General features: G+C 41.0%; 1 pseudogene; it reads left to right on the plus strand.

The window, feature by feature from the left end:
- The first annotated feature begins 5,057 nt into the window (after positions 1-5,057).
- On the plus strand, positions 5,058-5,444 carry LOC141519194 (large ribosomal subunit protein eL32 pseudogene; annotated as a pseudogene).
- Positions 5,445-7,028: the final 1,584 nt, after the last annotated feature.

The raw sequence follows: 7,028 nt of genomic DNA on the forward strand, positions 1-7,028 counted from the left end.
GGGGAGCATTAATAAACTGGAGTTTGTCCAAAGAAAAGACAAAGGACAAGTTGTAAAGTGAATTGCAGACCAAGGATTGATTGACTGAATTGGTGAGGAAGAGAAGTCTGAGAAAACAAAATATCGAAGGATTAAAATAGAGTAGAGGTATAAAATTAAAGAATCTCAGGAAAGAATCTAACAGGTCATCTGGTCTCAGCTCAATATGAATGGTAATTTACGTTGACCTCTAATAACAAATCCCTTTGTATCCAGGTCACTGTGGTGCTACATTTGTGGAGACCCCTTTCCTTCCCCTTACCCTGATATGCCTGTGTGATCAGTAAGCTTAGAGGAATATTGTGCATGTTAACCTAATTCTGTTTTTCTCTTTCTTAAGGCCAAACTCCAGAAACATTTGTCCCTTATTAAGGCATATCAGAATGTTAACACATACTTATCTAATTATTATTATTATTATTATTATTATTATTATTATTATTATTATTTTAGGTTTTTGCAAGGCAGTGGGTTAAGTGGCTTGCCCAAGGCCACACAGCTAGGTAAATTATTAAGTGTCTGAGTTTGGATTTGAACTCAGGTACTCCTGACTCCAGGGCCCATCATGCTCTATCCACTGTGCTACCTAGCCACCCCCCAATTATTATTTTTAAGTCCAGATTCACAGAATTCCTCATCTCTAACATGTCCATGACAAGTTATTATCTTGTACAAATTTATATTTATGGAGAGCCTACTACCGGCAAGAAAGACAGTAGAATTTTTAGGCAGCTCTAACTGAGGCAAATTTTTTTTCTCATATAGAAAGAAAACTTGTCTACCTCTAGCTTCCACTTATTGCTTCCATATCTTTTTCTTGTTTTACTTGGTTCTACAGGGCAGAGTTAAGGTAATAAAGGTGGTGTCTAGATAGTAGTAGGAAGAAGGAAGGAATTTCAAAGAAGTAGATATTGGCTCAGTAAAAGAAAAAATTTCTTAAAATCAAAATTGCCCACAAAAATAAATGGGTTGCCTCTAAGATGCTACAATTCTTTGAAGTTGGGAGCTAAAAATTAATCTATTGACAATCAAGACTTCTCTGTGGCCCACCTTGTCCTGAGTTGGTGGTATAGGGTGGAAGCAGCAGTATGACTAAAACTGGAATCCTAGAACCATTACTTCTAGGGCATATGGTTCAATCTTCCTGCTTTGGATTAGGCAGGTATATTCTTCCCTTTAGCTGAAGCAAATATCTTTCTGTGCACAGAGCACAGTAAATCATTCTGAAAAATCTGTTGTTAAGAAACAGTTTCTAATCATTCTGGGAAATCTAGAAATCATAGCTGGTGTTGGAGGAAGCTTAAACTCTGTGTCCTCTGTTGTTGTATTTAGCTATTGGACTTTGGGAATTTTCTCTGAAACCCCTTGATGACCAACGAGTCAGATCTTAGGCCTGTGACATGTTATCTCTTAGCCTGACTATAGATTTTGTCAAAACAGAATTTTCAGATTTTCAAAAAAATCATGGAATCAAAATCACAAGGGAATCAAAATCACAAGCTCACAAAATCACAAAATCTCAATTATAAATATTATGAAGAAGGGTGATAGTGGAATCAAAATGGTAGACTGAAAAACAAGGCATTATTGCCTTAACTTCTTCAAAACATTCTTCACAACAACATAGAAAATGTATCAGGAGGGGGCGTAGCCAAGATGGTGACAAGAAGGGATCAAGTCTTAGGAGCTCTCTGATAAAATTCATCAGCTAAGGACTCTAAACTTTCAAGAGACAGAACCCACAAAGGGACCCAATGAGGCAGTTCTCCTACTCAAGGTAACCGGGAAAAGAGCAGAAAGGCTCTGCTCCTCGGGACTGGAGAGGCGGCCGCCAGAGGGGTGGCCTGCCAGAGCCAAAGAACCTCAGCCTCCTGGAGGCAGCCCCAGGGTGCTGGGGGGTCTCAGCTCACAGCAACGGGGGAGTCTCCTGAGCTGCACCCCGAGGAGCACCGGGCACAAAGTGAGGGAACAGCGGGGGACCTTTGCCAGAGAGAGCACATAGAGCCCAGCCCTCAGGGCACACAGCAAGCAGCAGCATCTTTCCCCAGCCCTGATCCAGGAAACAGAAGCAGGCGGAGCCAGTAAGCAGGAGCCCCCAGGGCATGAGCCCATTGAGCTAAGGGAGGGGAGTGAAGAGAGACTGCCTAGCTCTGTCCTCTACCCCTGGAACAGGACTCTGGGGCTCTGACTACATTCAGATCCTGATCACAGTCTAGGCCCCCCCATAGAACAGCAGGGCCCCCCCACCTCAGCCCCGTGGCAGAGGGGGGTGCTTATGGTCATTCATGGACCAGGAGGGAGGACAGAGCCTCATGCACTGAGACCCTTGTGGGAGTGTCCCAAAAGCTCAAGAAACACCCCAAACCAGGCCCAGGCTGGGTGAGCAAACAGAGAAACAAAAGGAAGACTATTGAGAAATATTTTGCAAATGTGCTCAAGAAGGACCAAAATACTCAGCCTGAAGATGAGGAAGCACAAGCTCCTGCATCTAAAGACTCCAAGAAAAACAGAAATTGGGCTCAGGCTATGATAGAGCTCAAAAAAGACTTTGAAAATCAAATGAGGGAGTTGGAAGAAAAACTGGGAAAAGAAAGGAGAGAGATGCAGGAAAAACATGAAAATAAAGTCAGCAGCTTAGTCAAGGAAATCCAAAAAAATGCTGAAGAAAATAGCATGCTAAAAACCAGCTTAGGTAAAATGGATAGAACAGTTCAAAAAGTTATTGAGGAGAAGAATGCTTTAAAAAGCAAAATTGGCCAGATGGAAAAAGAGATAAGAAAACTCTCTGAGGAGAACAAATCCTTCAGACAAAGAATAGAATTCAAGTAGACTGATGAATTTACCAGAAATCAGGAATCAATACTTCAAAACCAAAAAAAATTAAAAATTAGAAGAAAATGTGAAATATCTCATTGAAAAAACAATGGATATGGAAAACAGACTTAGGAAAGATAATTTGAAAATTATTGGAATACCTGAAAGTCATGATCAGGAAAGGAGCCTTGACATCATTTTCAGAGAATTACTACAGGAAAATTGCCCTGATATTCTAGAATCAGAAGGCAAAATAGGAATGGAGAGAATCCACCGATTCCCCAGAGAAAGAGATCCCAAAAAACCAACCCCTAGGAATATTATAGCCAAGTTCCAGAACTCCCAAGTCAAAGAGAAAATATTACAAGCAGCCAGAAGGACACAGCTCAAATATCGTGGAGCTGCAGTCAGGATCACACAGGACTTAGCAGCAGCTACATTGGAAGCTCGTAGAGCTTGGAATACAATATACTGGAAGGCAAGAGAGCTTAGAATGCAGCCAAGAATGAACTACCCAGCAAGGCTGAATGTCCTCTTCCAGGGAAAAAGATGGACTTTCAATGAACCAGGGGAATTTCAAAGGTTCCTTTTGGAATGGCCAGAGCTGAACAGAAGGTTTGATCTTCAGATACAGGACTCAGGTGAAGCATGGAGATTGGAGGAGAGGGGGGAAATATGAGGGACTTAATGAGCATGAACTGCATGTATTCCTGCATAGAAAAATGACACTGATAATACTCATAATGAACCTTTTCAGTTAATAGAGCAGGTAGAGAGAGCTTTTATAGTTGAAGCACAGGAGAAAGCTGAATTCGAAGATAAAATATGGTATAAAAATGGAGTCAATAGAAAAAAAGGGAAATGGAAGGGGAGAAAGAAAAAGGAGAGGGGGAATAGTCCAAGATATTTCACATAAGATTTTTTTATGACAATGAGCTATTGCAATGATATGGAAGGGGGGAGGCAAGGGGGAATGAGGGAAACTTTGCTCTCATCAGAGATGGCTAGGAGAGGAAACAGCAAATATACTCAATGGGGTATAGACATCTGGAGTAAGAAGGAAGGGGGAGCAGTGGGAAGGGGTGGGGATGTGAATAAAGGAGGAGAGGATGGACCATGGGGGGAGAGTGGCCAGATATAACACATTTTCTTTCTTACTTCTTGCAAGGGGCTGGGAATGGAAGGCCTGCCCAGGACCACAGGGCCAGGTGGATTCTGGGCCTAAGGGGTGGTATGGGGGCTCAGGGCTTCTTGGCCCCAGGACCAGGGATCTGTCTGCTGCGCCACTCAGAGACCCTACAGCAGAGTCAGAGTGAAAGGAGAGAGAAAATAGAGTACATGGTAGTGGAGAAATAAGAAAGGAGGGAGTTGCTATCAGCAATGGCAACGGTGGAAAAATATGGAAATAACTTTTGTGGTGGACTTATCATAAAGAATGAGATCCACCCATGACAGAGTTGTTGGAGTTGGAACAAAGACTCAAGCACATTTTTTGTTATGATTATTTGGGGGAGGGTGCAGGGCAAGTAGGGCTGGATGGCCTGCCTGGGGCCACATAGCAGTGTGATCTTTGGGTGTCTGGGGCCAGATTTGGACCCAGGTGCTCCTGGCTCAAGGGCCAATGCTCTGTCTGCCACCCAGCCACCCCTACTATTATTACTATTTTATTTTATTTTGGGGTTTTCTTTCTTTCTTTTTTTTGTTTTTTGCAGGGCAGTGGGGATCGGGTGGCTTGTATGTCATACAGCTGGGTGATTGTTGGGTTTACGAGGCTGGATGTGGACTCGGGTGCTCGTCGCTCCAGGGCTGTTGCTTCGTCCATTGCACCACCTGGCCATACCTACAATTATTACTATTATTATTTTTTTATTTTAATTTTTTTCTCTCCCGTTTACTTTTTTTGCCCAAACAAGTCTATCTATATTCATGGGGGAGGAGGGGTATTTTGTTTACTTGTAAACAAGAATATTTTATTAATGTAAAAAAAATTTGTACAAAATGAGAATAAAAAATAAATTAAAAAAAAGAACATAAAATTCTATAGAAAAAAATTGAAAATAAAAAAGATGCATTTCTAGCCTGATTAAAAAAAAAAGAAAATGTATCAGGCTGAACTATGAATAAGAAAGCCAAGAAATCTATCCTTTTCTTGCTTTTCCCTCAGTGCTTACAGTGGAAGGGATCACCTTATCTTCATTGGCATCATGCCTGCCCTCAGACCCTATGTGAAGCCCAAGATTGCCAAGAAAAGGACCAGGAAATAATCGGACACCATTCACACCAATATGTCAAGATCAAGAGAAACTGGTGTAAATCAAGAGGCATTGACAAGAGAGAGCAAAGATAATTCGAGGGCCAGATCTTGATGCCCAATAATGGCTATGGAAGCAATAAGAAGACAAAAGACATATTACCAAGAGGATTCATGAAGTTTTGGGTGCACAAGGTCAAAGAGCTTGAAGTGCTCCTGATGTGCAAGTGAGATGGCAAACAATGTTTCCTCTAAGACTTGCAAAGTCATTGTTGAGAGAGCAACTCAGCTAGTGATTAAGATCACCAATCCAAATGCTAGTCTGAGAGAAAAAAAATGAAGAAAACATTTTGTACATTTTTATTTGTGTTAAATAAACACTCAAACTATTCTTTCAGCAAAAAAAGCCAAGAAAAAGTGAAAATGAGCCATTTTCCCAGGCTAGGAAAGCTTAGGAAATGAGAGTGTAAGATCTGCAGACACTGAGGGAGGAAAGGGAAGGTTTGGCCTGGATCACAGGCAGCAGCTGTGGTGGGGAGCATCCTTGAGCCCAGGACAATAAATGGACTACACCAAAGCAGAAATATCAGAGGAAGAGAACTCTAGAACTGAGAGCAGAAATGGGGTCAAATTGGCAAGTTCTAGGAATATAGCTAGGCAGCTCTGAGTAACCTCACATAAATAAGCCAGGGCAGAAGACTAAAATCACATGTGAGGCAGAAGTTAAGTAACCCCATAATCTACAGAACCTTCCAGAGGACTAATAGTAACTAAATTTAACAGCAGTCTATGGAACCCAGACCTGGGTCAGGAACTTACAGAGTACAGAACAGGAGAGCAGACAGAAAAAGAAATCAAATACTAAAGAGTCACAGTCAAAAATCACACTACATTTAGAAGCTTCCCTAAAAAAAAACCAAAAAAAAAAAAAAACAGAGAACTTGCAATATAAAATTTCAGAAAGCAAAGGAATTAGGATTCAACCAAGAAAAGTTTACCTAGGAAAACTGGGTAAAATTCTAAAGGGAGAAAAATGGGCATTTTTTGAAATAGAGGATTTTCAAATATTCCTAAGGAAAAGTAAAAAATTTGACATTTCAAACATAAGATTCAAGTGAAAAATAAAAAGGTAAATTGAATGTGAAATCAGAAGGGGCTTAACAGGGTTAAAGTGTTTACATTATAATATGGGAAGATTAAAGCCTCTCATGATTTTAGAAGATTTTCTTTCTTTCTTTTCTTTTTTTTTTTTTTAGATTTTTCAAGGCAATGGGTTCTAAGTGGCTTGCCCAAGGCCACACAGCTAGGTAATTATTAAGTGTCTGAGGTCAGATTTGAACCCAGGTACTCCTGACTCCAAGGCCGCTGCTCTATCCACTGCGCCACCTAGCCGGCCCAGCCTCTCATGATTTTATCATCAACAAAGGTCTTTTATTAAGACAGATAGCCTGGCATAATTCTATTATGTTGAGATGATCTCAAAAGAAAAATCAAAGGATGAAAAAAAGGAATGTGCCTGGGGGTAGCTAGGTGGTGCAGTAGATAGAGCACCGGCCCTGAAATCAGGAGGACTTGAATTCAAATCCAGCCTCAGACACTTAATAATTGCCTAGCTATGTGACCTCGGACAAGTCATATAAACTGCATTGCCTTAAATTTACAAAAAAGGGAATGCACTTGAAGAGAAGGGGAAAGGAAGGGTGAAAATGGGGGAAATAAGCCACATAAATGTGGCTTACAAGGAAGAGTTAACACACTGAAGAGGAAAATATGAAAGTGCAGAACACTTGAACTTCACTTTCATTTGAATTGGTTCAAGGAAGGAAAAATACATTTACACACATAGCTGAGTACAGAAAGTTCATCTTAACTGTGGGAGGGATGGGGATAAGAGGAAGGGTAGATTAAGGAGGCAATTGCTAGA

Source organism: Macrotis lagotis, chromosome 1, assembly GCF_037893015.1.
Source record: "Macrotis lagotis isolate mMagLag1 chromosome 1, bilby.v1.9.chrom.fasta, whole genome shotgun sequence".
In the NCBI taxonomy this organism is placed as follows: Eukaryota; Metazoa; Chordata; class Mammalia; order Peramelemorphia; family Peramelidae; genus Macrotis; species Macrotis lagotis.